Source organism: Hipposideros armiger, unplaced genomic scaffold (assembly GCF_001890085.2).
Source record: "Hipposideros armiger isolate ML-2016 unplaced genomic scaffold, ASM189008v1 scaffold_469, whole genome shotgun sequence".
In the NCBI taxonomy this organism is placed as follows: domain Eukaryota; kingdom Metazoa; phylum Chordata; class Mammalia; order Chiroptera; family Hipposideridae; genus Hipposideros; species Hipposideros armiger.
The window spans coordinates 1,257,778-1,270,616 of record NW_017731819.1 but is presented as its reverse complement, the minus strand read 5'-3'; the positions used below and the strand labels follow the sequence as shown (position 1 = coordinate 1,270,616).

The window sequence follows — 12,839 nt, the reverse complement described above, 5'->3', positions numbered from 1 at the left end:
ACTGATAATGAGATTACTAAGGATATGCGCACTCCTGGATAAGAACCCTTTAATAGCTCCCCATTACCCACAGAATCAGTTGCCTTACAATGTCACTAGGTATGCAAAAGTTTTTCCATAATTAAAAACAAGCTGAAAAAAAAAACACTGGATGAAACAAAGTTAAACAGGTTCTTTACCCCAGAACAGCTCAAAGTCAGACTGATCAAGTTCAAATCTTAGCTCTACTACTTATTAGCTGTGTGAGCTTGGACACATTTCTTAACATCTCTATAAAATAGGATTAACACAATAGTATCTAGTTCATAGGGTTGTGATGGGGGTCAAATATGGGGATGCATACTTAAAGCCCAGAACATTGCTTGCTGCCTTGAAGATACTCACAGGTAGTTACTATTCATTTTAGCAGAGCCTTTACAATACTAACATATGTTGGAGGAGGTCCCCAACTGTGGGGACACAGAATCCCAGCCTCCTCTGGAGCAGAGAATTCCATGGGTCTGGTGTTCAGAGAACACATTTTGGAACACTCCGGCCTCCAAGATGAAGTCCCTGCTCCTTAGGAACGCGTTTGAGGTCTTTGGGGGTCTGAATTTGCTAACTTCTCAAACATACCATCATACCTCGAGCTTCGACAACACTGAATGACTTTGAGTTCCTTGAGCCCTGCACTCTTTCTCAGGTCTCCATACCTGTGTCCAGGCTGTTTCCTCTGCCTGGAATGTCCTTCTCCCTGTCTTAAAGCCACAGGTCAAATGCCCCTTCTTCCCAGAATCCTTCCCTGACTACCCCAGATACAACACCCCTTCCCTTTCCCCTCCCACTGACTCAGGCCCTTCCGCCATCACCAACAGGGATTAACCCCAGTTTCCTTGTAAGTGGCACTAATAAAGAAATAAAAACCTACAAGTATAAGATTAAGCCTCTGTTTGTTACTATGTCATTTGAAAATTCCTTGATGAATCGTCCTCAAAAGTTGGGGGGTATATTGGGGAACCTGGGGAGCACCCCAAGGAAGAAGGAATTGTCCTCCAGAGCTGCTGAAATTGATGGGCAGTAGGAAGCCCGGGAGATGCTTCTTGGGAGGCTTGAGACACACAGGTGAAGATGCTTTGGGCAGAGAAGAGAAATAGTGTTGTCAAAAACCAGCCCCAAACCATAGCTCCTAAGTGCAGCCATCCTACTCTGCAGGAGTGAGTTTGCAGTTGTTTCTCACCACAGCCATTCTGCAGGTTGTGCCAGGGTGGAGAGCAGCAAGGTCAATTTATTTCCTAATGAGTAATGATTCCCTAGGGTCAGCAGAGGGGCCAGCTTAGCCCGGGGAGGTGGGTGTAAGAAGGCTTCCCAGAGAAGGGGTCATTTTGTCAAGGACCTGAATAAATCAGGAGTTAACCCAGTAAAGGGGGTGCTGGTCAACAGGGATGCTAGAAGAGAGCCTGTTCCAAAAGAGGGGCCCAGGCTGGAGGTGTCAAGAGCTGGTTTTGGGAACCCACAACAAATCAGTGGGCTGGAGTGGCCAGTGGGCCTGGGGCCTTGCCCTTTACTCCGTGTATCAAAATGAATTTAGGTTGAGCTTTCTGAGCTCCCAGCTGGGTTTATGGTGATGACAGCTCTGGGTTTGTTGGCTGCTTTCCAGAGACATACCAGAGGCGCCTTAATATCCTCCCTGATGCGTCTCCTGAACTCACATAGGCTGGTCCCTTCCAGGAAGGATTTCTGTGGACAACTACCCAGCTGGTGTGGATTCCTTTGAGCATTAGTCACCGAGGGGCTGTTCTGACCTCCACCGAGGCTGGTCCTCTTCTATGTTTGCCTCAGAGGATGGGATAAAGTGACTCTCATGTGGCAGGCTCTCTCATGTCACCTCCCTTCTTCCCTTTACAGCCCCTCCTGTCTAGATTTTTCCTCTATAGAAATTGTCCTGAGCACCCACTTAGCTGCTGTTTGTTGAGCATCTACTATGTGCCAGACTCTGTCAAAGAGCCATGTACCAGAGGGAGCCAGTGAGTGATTCAGCCCCTTCATAAGCACTCACTGAATCAGTTTAAGTGTCCAGGATACAGAGCAAAGGCACAAGTTCCAGGCCTGTGCAGTCCAATACAGTAGTACTAGTCACACTATTTAAATTGAAATGAATGGAAATGAAATAGTTTAAAATGCAGCTCTTTTGTTGCACTAGCCACATTTCAAGATAGCCTTAAGTGGCTAAGTGGCCACCATATCGAACAGTGCAGTTACAGAACATTTCCATGATAACAGAACATTCTGTTGAACTTTCTAGAGCCACAATTAGCTGGATTCAAATCTCAGATCCTTCTCTTGGAAGCTGTGTGAATTTGCCCAAATTAGTGAACCTCTCTGACCCTCTTTTCTGTATCTATAAAAGCCCATGTTCTTTAGATTGCCTCACACTTCCACTCATTTGAATATAATAGTTGGAGCAAAGCATGAAGTTAAAACCCCCAGGAACTTCAAATTATGTTTCCAAATTAGTTAGGACTCTTGTCATAGCAAATAACAGAAAATTAAATCAAGCTAGCTTAGGTAAACAGGGACTTTATAAGCAAGGCTGACTATATAATTTGTGTGGCTCAGTGCAAAATGAACATATGGGGCTTTTTGTTCAAAAAACAGGAGAAAAAGTGCATTAAAGATACCAAAATATGAACTTTCTTTTCTTTCTTCCAGTCTTTTTCTCAGCTTATGGTATTTTTTTTAATTTGCTATCATTCTTAAGTAAATAAAAATTAAAAATTTAAATTACCAGTGTGAATTTTCTCATTCATCTTTATATATGCAATGCCAGTTTTAAATGCAAATGTAAAAAAAAAGCATTTGACTTGTATGCAGTCACCAAAATTACACAATTTCTGTTCAGTAGCTCCTGCATAAATATATTTTGTTCTTAACCAAACAGTGGAAACACTGTCCAAAACTAATTCAACTGTCTTTATTTCACTTCTTGATACATGTACATCCTACCGGTACATTCTCTTTGGCTTACTGGTGAGTAAGAAAGACCTGAAAAGATGAGGAACTATGGATAGCCCTGTCTTTCCTTTTTCTTTGATATCATTTTCAGTATAATTGGGTGGCTAATATAGGGAAGTTACTCCAGTAAGAAAGGATAAAATAAGATTCCTTCATCATTTGTGTTTCTTAAAATGCCTTCTTTCTGTGTTCAAAGCAAGTTCTAGTTTGAGGGAAGTGTGGTTTCTTGTGGCTGTCAGCACCCCTGCTTACTCATTGCAGACATAATATGTTTCCCTTGTACTTGCTTTGAGTCTTGCTGAATTCCCAGGCATCTCCAGTTTACCTGAATTCTGAGCTCATGGGGCACCATGTACACTATATACAAATAGAGTGGCAAGGAACAGTGGTAGACATTCATATTGCATGCATCTTCTCTGCTCACATGCATGCTCCATTGTCCTGTCAGACTTTACTTATAAAACACAAGTTCAAAGAAAAAATTAATAAGAATTTAGAGATGGTGACAGCATAACATTAAACCAAGCATGGGATCCTTCTGATGCCCATAAAATTGGATGGTGATGCTTTCAGAGAACTCAAGGGCCAGAGCAGAACTGAGCTGCAAAGACAATCTGAACTAGATGCTTGTTATTAACACAATTCTCTTTCACCAGTGCTCCTTTTGGCATGCTTTATCCATTCATTCCTTCTTCATTCAATACATGTTCATTAAGAGGTGGTGTAAGGTCACAGTTCAGAGCACAGACTCTGGAACCAGATGACTTGTGTTTGAATCCTGGCTCCTAGACTAACTGTCTGTGTGACTTTAGGCAAGTTACCTGGTGTCTCAGTTTTCTCATATGAAATATGGGGATAATAATGTTCTGTCTTATAGGGCTGCTATGTGGACTAAATGAATTACATGTGTGAAGCACTTGGGACAGTTGTAAGCACTGTATACATGTTCCTATTATTACCATTGTTATTACCTTCCAGGCATACGAAAATTCTAGGGATATAGTAATAAGCAGAAATAGACAACAATCTCTCTTCTCATAGAGCTTACATTTTGGTGGTGATGTCTGTGCTACATTAATTCTTTCTCTAATGGAGAAGTGGAGCATATCCACTACTGCTGTGGTCCATGTGGAGGAAACAAGGCTACCACAGCTCTGTTTCACTCCAAGTCCAAAATTCCCAGGAAAGGTTGTGATTGGCCCAGCTTGGACCAATCATCTGTGGCCAGTAGGGGCAGGGGGTGGGGTCACATTGTTTCAAAACGCTGTGTGTGGTAGCAGTTAGGAAAGTGGATACACTGGGCAGACACAGCAAAATATCTAGCACATTGTCCTAGTCACTCAACTCTTGGCAAGGTGTGCTTATACCTTGGCTTTTTTTTTTCTTTTCTTTTTTTGTTTTTTTAAAGATTTTTACTGGGGAATTGGGGGAAGGGGAACAGACAAGTTGCTGTCCTTTTGTTCTTCAGTCTAGTTGTGGAGGATGTTGCTTCACTGGCCCAAGTTGGCACCGTCATTGTGCTCTTCCCAGGCGAGGCAGATCAGCTGCCGGCTTCTGGACCACTGCTCACAGCGTTGGCTTTTTTTTTCTTACTTGTGTAAAATACCTAACATCTTATCTCCTGTAAGGCTGCTCCAGAACTTAGGATCAGTTGCTCAAGGTTCTTTTCTTGCGTTGCCTTCTCTGATGTCTGCTTCTCCCCCTTTATGGCAGCAGGCACCTGAGGCCTCACCCACAGTGGGCAGGGAACAGATTGTAGGTCACCATCTGATCCAGGTGATTACTCATTCCTAAGCCCACTGCTTCTCGCTTGTTTGGGCCCACGCAGCCACCAAGTCAGGGAATGAGGGTTCAAAACCCAGGCATAAAACCCACAGAGATCCCTAGGGACATTCTGATCCACTCTCTGAGGCTGGTAGAAGGAAAGGAGCCTGGACAAGGCCAACTGGAAACCAGGTGCCAAGTTAGGAAGAGAACTGGGGCCTTCCATTCCTACTCAGTTCTCCCTAAACCCAGAAACATTTCTCAAAAAAATCATGCTGTCACTGACTGTTATTTTGCAAATCTCCTTTATGGTATGGAATTTGCCTCCACCTCCTAACCTGCATGGCTGTAACTGTGAGGACCCTCTTCTGGAGCAGCTCCTACCCCTTCCCCCACCTCCACTTCCTGCACAACTCGTGTCCAGGCTCATCCCATCTACCTTCTCTGGCTGCCTGATGCTCATATCCTTTGGGAAGGTGCTGAAGCCAGCGATTACTGAATGGTGGATGTAGGACAGGAGGTACAGGACAGCTATCTGCAGAGCCACAGTGACCAGTGACTGGGGAAAGACTGATCTTGGGCAGCTGGAACCACAGATGTTAGGGAATCGGATTAAGGAATTGAATAGGGAATGGACTCAGCCTTGGTTTCTGGAAAAAGTCAAGATGAGTGTTGGCTAACACACTGGAGGCTCTGGGCAGAGGGTGAATGAAATTGGAGAAGGGCAAAGAGTTAAGTTCTTATTTTGACACTGTGGGATGCTCTCGGGGAAGTCATTTGACCTCCCTGAGCCTTAGCTTTCTCAGTTCAAAGGTGACTCCTTGCTTCATGAGGTCACAGTGAGGCTGTGAAAGAGGTAAGCACCATGGCGGAGAGCATGGGTTTTGGTGTCAGACAGACCTGAGTTGAAATCCCTGACCAGCATTAACTAGCCATGAAATTTTTAGGCACGTTGCCTCATTACGCTGAATCTCTATTTCCTTGTCTATGAAATGAGGATGTTAATTATACCTAACTCACAGGGCTTGAGGAAGTTTAAATAGAATCTTAGATGAAAAAGAATTAATACAGAGCTTGGCATGTGCAAACTGCTCAACAAAGGGTTGCAAGTTATAGAGACCCCAACTGAGAAAGCTTAAACAAAAAAGCAATTTATTCAAAAGCTCTTCAATCTTTCCTCCTTCTCACCACAGCACTATTTCTAATGCCTAACTCCTCAGCATTTTGGAATCTGACAACCATAAATGTTAAAGATGTAATGGGCTACCTCTGGAGATAGTAAACTCCTTGTTTCCAGACAAAAACAAGCAAAATCTAGACAACGTCTTGGCGGCACGTAGCAGAAGGGATTCAAGCAACTGATGGGATGGGGTGAGGGGAGGAGGGCACTGGGCTATAGGCCCCCTGTAATCTTTTCTAGATCACCTCTCTCACAGTGCCCACCCACCCCCAGGTGTAGGGATGGGGTGGTGACCACTGAAAACTGTCATCTAGGCAATGCTAAGGAAAATCCTGCTAAGAACTGGTCACCAGGAAAGCCCATGAGAAACAGGTCTTTCCACATCATCATGAGTGCCTGTGTTTGAATGATTTCCTCTTCATAGATCTGGGAGCTGGTCCTACAAGAAGTAATGGTGCAGACGGCTGACATAAGGGTCCAGGAGTGACAGGAACCTAGGTGTGAATCCTGCTTCACCACCCTACCTACCAGCTATGACATTGGGTAAGTCACTTAACCTCTCAGGAACCCAGTTTCCTCATCAGGAACTAGTGGGGCTAATAACAGTTCCTTGTTCAGAGGGCAATATGAACATTAAATAGCATTACATGTGAAAAACACATTCTGTGTTTTCTTAGATTCTGTATTTGTCCATTTGGCATCCATTCATCACAGGGCCAATTACATTAATTATGTTTTCTTGATGCTCTGGCATCCGGGGCTTTACAGACCTGGGAATAGACTGCTCCTTCTAGGGCTAACTAATTCCAAAAGGTAGTAACAACCTATTCCTGGGTATATCTTTCATATGCAAACCGGTCAATCTTGAGTCTATACCCCTTTAACCACTTTCTTATCTAACTCACACACCCCACCCACCAAGCCAATATTCCCCCTGCCCTAAATATCCTAGAGTCAAATACAGGCAACTAGAGACCACCCCTATAGCCCAAAGCCACTAGAATTAACCTGCCCTGCCTTGTCTTTCCAGCAGAAACCCAGTGAAGGCTCAGGCCTAAACTTTCCCTCACTCCTGGCCAACACTGGTGCTCTCCTCTGTGGCGCTGCCTTGGGGCATGCAGTGACCCACTCTCTGGGATCTGTAAGCATAATAGATTTCTTTCTTTCAAGTCTTATCCTGGTTCCCTCCTGTGGCAACACTGACTTAACCATACCACGTCCAACATGTACATTCTAAGAGCAGAACAGCTTAGCAGTTTCTGGCTTATAGTAAACGTTCAATAATTGTTACCTATTACTGTTATTACTATTGCTATTATTGTAGACTAGCTCTCTATTAATTATGTGACTGTAAACAAGTCCCTGTCTTTTCTGGGCCTCAGTTTCCTCAGGCTACAAATGGGGATTCATGATAACCCCAGCCTCAATGGGATGGTCTTGAAGATCAAATATGTAAAATGTATATATGAGTTTATTTTCTCTTTTTTTCCTCTGTCTCCTTCTAGAAGCTTCAAAGACAGAAAGGTTACCTTGAGTCATAGGGTGGTCAGAGGAGACTTAGCTAAAGGGGTTGAGCTGGCTCAGACTGTGACAAACTCTGAACTCCAAGGCCAGTTCTCAGGCTCTGGTCATAGTTAACAATCAACTATTTTTCGTCAGCTGAATATTGTTTCTTCCACGACCAACAGTGCAAAAGGGCTGTGAGCCAGAAGTGACAAGGCCCTGAGCTTGGGGCTCTGCCCCAGGGAGCTGGCTCAGGCCCAGGTTTTGGAGAATGGGCATATAGAGGAACTCAGACCAAGGGAACAGCATGTGCATAGGTGTGAACACTTACAGACATGACACACTCAATTAGGCCACCTTCTCCATGATTGATCCATTAGTAAGTTGTTCTCAGAAGTATTTAGTGAGCACTGTGGGGGAGTTGGTCTTTGCCTTCACAGAGCTGAGCATTGAGCTGCAGACATAAAATGTACCAACCCACTTATAAACCTAGAAATGAGCTACACTCCAGAATTCCACTTGTAAATTAGTGCTTGGTTTTCACAACAATTTGTTTTTTGGAGGATAAAAAAGTTATACACTGTACTGTATTTTATATTCCTGGCCCAATCCATGGAAAAATATTTAATCTATTATATATAATTATATATAGTGACATATATTTATAATAAAAAATTGTAGGAAAAAATATACAGCTCCAAAAAATAAGCCACCTTGTTTCTGACACATAGTAGATACTACATAAATGTTTGTATACAAATATTTGTTGCCTTCATCAAGACTTGGTCACTTGCTTCTGATAGGCCCTGGTGAGACTTGTAATTGATTTTGGATGAGTTACTAAGTTCATATGTTCAAGAACTAAATTTTAGGTAGGAAATACAATTTTAAGAATTAAAAAAATGAAAATAAAACAAAGAAACTACATAAAGTAAAAAGGAGGAACAAACTGGGAAAAATTGCTTGCAACTCATATCACAAAGGATTAATCCCCTTAATATATTTTAAAAACTTCTACAAATAGAGGAGAAAAAGACCATTAATTCTAATAAAAAAAGATGGGGAAAAGACAAGAATGAGCAGTTCACAGTTAAATACAAGTGGCCCTTAAACATATGAAAAGATAGTCAACTTCATTCAAAATAAGAGAAATATAGATTAAAACTACACTAGGCTACAGTTTTTTGCTTAACAGACTGGCAAAAATCCAATACTTTCTGTCGGTAACTTTGTGGCAAAACAAAACGTTCTCATCCATTGCAGATGAGAAAGCAAAAACTCTATGAGCAGCAAACATCATCTATGAAATTTCCAAATTCATTTATCCTTCGATCCTACATCCCATTTCTAGGAATTCATCCTCTGACTTGCATAAATGTGAAATGACATAAGCATAAGGTTATTAACTGCAGTAATTGCAAATAGGAATAGAAAAGATGGACATAACCTACCACCATTAAGAGAGACTTAGTTAAATAGTCTATGATATATGCACACAATGAAGTGTTAGGAATGTATAGAAAATAATGAACTTGTGCTTACATGGAAAGATGTCTAGCGTGTATTAAGTAATAACACTAAGGGACAAAATAATAGTTGTGTAAGAAGGGAGAAAACAAAAATAAATATTTGTGTTACCTATCAATACTCACAAAAGAGACAGTGGAAGGATACATAAGTCATGTAGAGAAATGTTTATACAGTAAAACCTTGGATTGCGAGTAACGTGGTTTGCAAGTGTTCCACAAGACAAGCAAACATTTCTAACACATTTTAACGTGGTAAATGAGCGATGTTTTGCAATACAAGTAGTTTGTTTCTGGAACGAATTTTGCTTGCAAACCAAGGTATTACTGTATATTAGACTAGAGCACTGGTTCTCAAACTTCAGCATGAATCAGAATCACCTGGAGAGCTTGTTAAACACAGATAACTGGCTCCCAGTCCTAGATTCTGATTTAGTAAGTCTGTGATGGAGCCAGAAACTGTGCATTTCTAATAAGTTCCCAGGTTGCTAGTCAGGGGATCATATTTTGAAACCTACAGGGCCAGATAATGGGATACAGAGGGTCAGAGGCTGGAGCAAATCTTCCCAGGATATGTCTTTTTTTTTTTATCACTTTGATTTTTTTAAAAAACATGTGCACATATTACCTACTCAAAAATAAATCTTAATTTAAAAAGAAATAAGTGTTCAGTTAAATAACCTGCTCCCCAATCACTCTCAGTCACCTTAGCCTGTTTTATTTTCTTTTATGACAATTATTATTATATCTGAAATGATTTTATTTATTTTGTTTATTTGATTTTCTTTCTCCCCCTGCTAGATTAGGGTAAGGACATTGCTTTTCTATTGACCGTTATATTTCCAACACTAATATTGTGTCTGGCACATAGTAGGCACTCAAGAAATAGCTCTTCAATGAATAAAGTACCTGCTGAATTCTCATAGTATACACTAGATCAGTGGTTCTTAGTCAGTCACCTGGGGAGCTTTTAAAACTAACCAATGCCCCCATCAAATCCCCAGGTTTGATGTAATTGTTTTGGGGGGTGGGGTGGGACCCAGCATTGGGTTGATGACAGCTGCTGGTCTAAGCCACAGTGATGTAGAGATTTATGATTAGGATTATTAACATAAAGTGTATATAGATCTTGCTGCATTTTGGTACACTGCTGTTGGGACTGGTTCTGAGACCCTTTTTGGTCTGGAGATGCTGATGTCCTCTCTCTTCTTTCTCTTTAGGCTGCCAATTTCAGATCTGAAAACCTTACTGAAAAGATACCCTAATGCCCAAGGCCCTGTTTAAAGCAAGGACTGAATCAGGCATTGAATGATGGGACACAGTAAACTTTAATGGTCTTCATCTATGTTTCCCCCATTGTGGAGCAGGGCAGGGTAAAATGCTTGAATGCTGGGCCCATCTCCTTAGCATTTTAGTTCTGCAGTGAAGGGGGCTGTGAGCTCAGGTGATACCGTGTTGCAATCTTGCCATGCCATCAGAGTGAACAGAGGTTGGGCTTGGGAGTCACAGAGACATGACATCCAACCCCACTGGCCACTTACCAGTTCTGTGACCTTACGCATCTCTGGGCCTCAGTTTCCTCATCTGTAGAATGGGGATGCTAACACCTATCTCTTGGGATTGCTGGGAGAACCAAATGCTATAATGTGCATGACACATAGCACCCATTGACTGATAGTTATTTCTTGGCTTTTCAGTTTAGTTATTGCATCAGTTGTTTTCATACTCATCCCCATTGGTTTATTAACTAATAGTTGTAAAATATTACAACAAGTCACAGATTGGGAGCCTGCACCCTTGTTTTGATTGGCTTTCAAAGTGTTTTACAAGAATCTGACTCAATTGCCAACATTGAAAAACTAGAGATCTTACATAAAAGCCTGGATTTGGGGCTTCATTGAAAACACATGTGTGACCACAATTGCTGAACATAAGTGTTGGCTTCTCACTCGGCTCACAGTCCACATGACTCTCTACCACCTTCCACCTCATCGCCCCTCATTTCGCTGGGTTCCCTGAACAGCTGGCCACTAAAGGCTTTGAGTCACACGTTTGAACCCCCAGTTTATAAAATGCTTTTACTTCTTTCATCTCACTTGAACCTTACTCACGAGGGAGATGTTACCATTAACCCCTGTTTTACAGGGGAAGAAACTGAAGCTGAAACATGTGACTTACTCAGGGCTGTTAATATCAGCAGCAACAATAGATAGCTAACATTTATTGGGATTCAACATGCGCCAGGTATTATTCAAAGCACTTTACATGTCTGAGTTAATGTAATCCTCACAATAATTTTATTAGATATTTTCACTATTCCTATTTTACAGATGAGGAAATTGAGGCTGAGAGAGGTCAAGTGACTTTCCCAAGGTCACACAGCTAGAACGCTGAAAATAAACCCAAGCCTTCTGAGTCCTAATCTGCACTTATTCTCCTGTGCAGCAGTGCAGCCTTTCCTTCTTTCTTCCTTTTCTTTCTTAAAAAATAGGCAAATCTATGGCCCCCTGGCTTCTGGTAAGATTTTTTAAAGTTTTTTGGTGGGGAGGTGAGTGGGGCTACATTTTGTAATATTTGTTCCCTGCTGTATCCCAACACCTAGCACAATGCTAGGCATGTAGCATAAGCAATATTGAAAGAATATAGCAATAAAAGCATTATCCATTATCATCAGCTTTCAGTATTCTCAGTGTCTGCAAATAAGGTAATTGGTTAATTAATTAGCATAAAGATTAATTAATTAGCATAGCCTACTATGTGGGCATTTGATGATACCTTGTTCTTGAGTAGTTCAAGTCCAGGTGAGAAATATTGACAAAATTTAAATACAGGATGTATGTAAACATAAGTCGCTTGCCAAGAACTTTACTTTTCCCCTTAGAAATGATCAATGACCCACTTGTGATATTTTCTCCAATTTACTTGGCTTGTTTCTAATTTTTTGCTGTTATATGTAATGCTGGAATAAGTACCTTCTGAATAATGTCTTTGTATGCCTGATTATGACCTTCAGATAAAAGTATACACAATATTTAGGCCTTTGGTGCTCGCTGCTGGGCCCTTGTTACAACCAGCCTCCCTCCCTCCCACCTCCCAGACAGTATGCCTAAGCCTGAGTGGATTGCTGCACAGACCACACCCCTCAAAACCAGAAAGCACAGTGATGTGATGTCCAGGTGTCCCTGCAGCTCCTAAGTGTGAGCACCACAAGAGACCTGTAATAGAAGGTGATTGGGCCTCACACCTACTCACCTGTCCTGGGGTCCTGGGGTGGGGCTCTCCCCAGGAGGCCAAGTTGAACTTCTGTGCCACGTAGCAACAGGGTCTTTGCCAAAGAAAATTTGGTTAAGCAAAAATATGCTCAAACTATTAATATCTCAAACAAAAGGGGGTTGCTTTATAAGAAGGAATATGGAGCCTCAGAGAACCTGAAGACAAAGACACTTGGACTTCACAAGGGTCTAGAACCAAGAACCAAAAAGACAGGAGTTCAGATTACATTTTTTTTTAAAAGATTTTATTGGGGAATTGGGGGAGGGGAACAGTGTTGGGGAATTGGGGAAGGAGACCAGCCAAGTTGTTGTCCTTCAGTCTTCATTGTGGTGGGCACCAGTCGCCATCTGGTTTCCCAGCAGCAGCTCGTGGCCTCTAAGCTCAAGGTGCCGAATCAGTCTTAGTTGGGCGTAACCACCATCCCATGCAGGATGAACCCGGCAGCCTTGTTGTTAAGAGCCCACGCTCTATCCACTGAGCCATCCGGGTGGCAGCTTAGCTCAGGGTGCAGAGTTCAATCTCACCATGGAACAGGCAATCTTGTCGTTACACCAGCTGAGCCATCCTGCCACCTGTTGGCAGCTCAGAGACAGTTCAGCTCA

The 12,839-nt window shown here is 42.2% G+C and overlaps 1 long non-coding RNA gene across 1 annotated transcript in view; it reads left to right on the top strand.

The window, feature by feature from the left end:
- LOC109395426 (uncharacterized) overlaps positions 1-10,611 on the top strand; it is a 13,536-nt gene extending 2,925 nt beyond the window's left edge. The window contains exons 2-4 of the long non-coding RNA XR_002126657.1: positions 6,360-6,478; positions 6,966-7,076; positions 10,185-10,611. This is a non-coding gene — a long non-coding RNA (uncharacterized LOC109395426). The remainder of the gene's footprint in view (positions 1-6,359; positions 6,479-6,965; positions 7,077-10,184) is intronic.
- Positions 10,612-12,839: the final 2,228 nt, after the last annotated feature.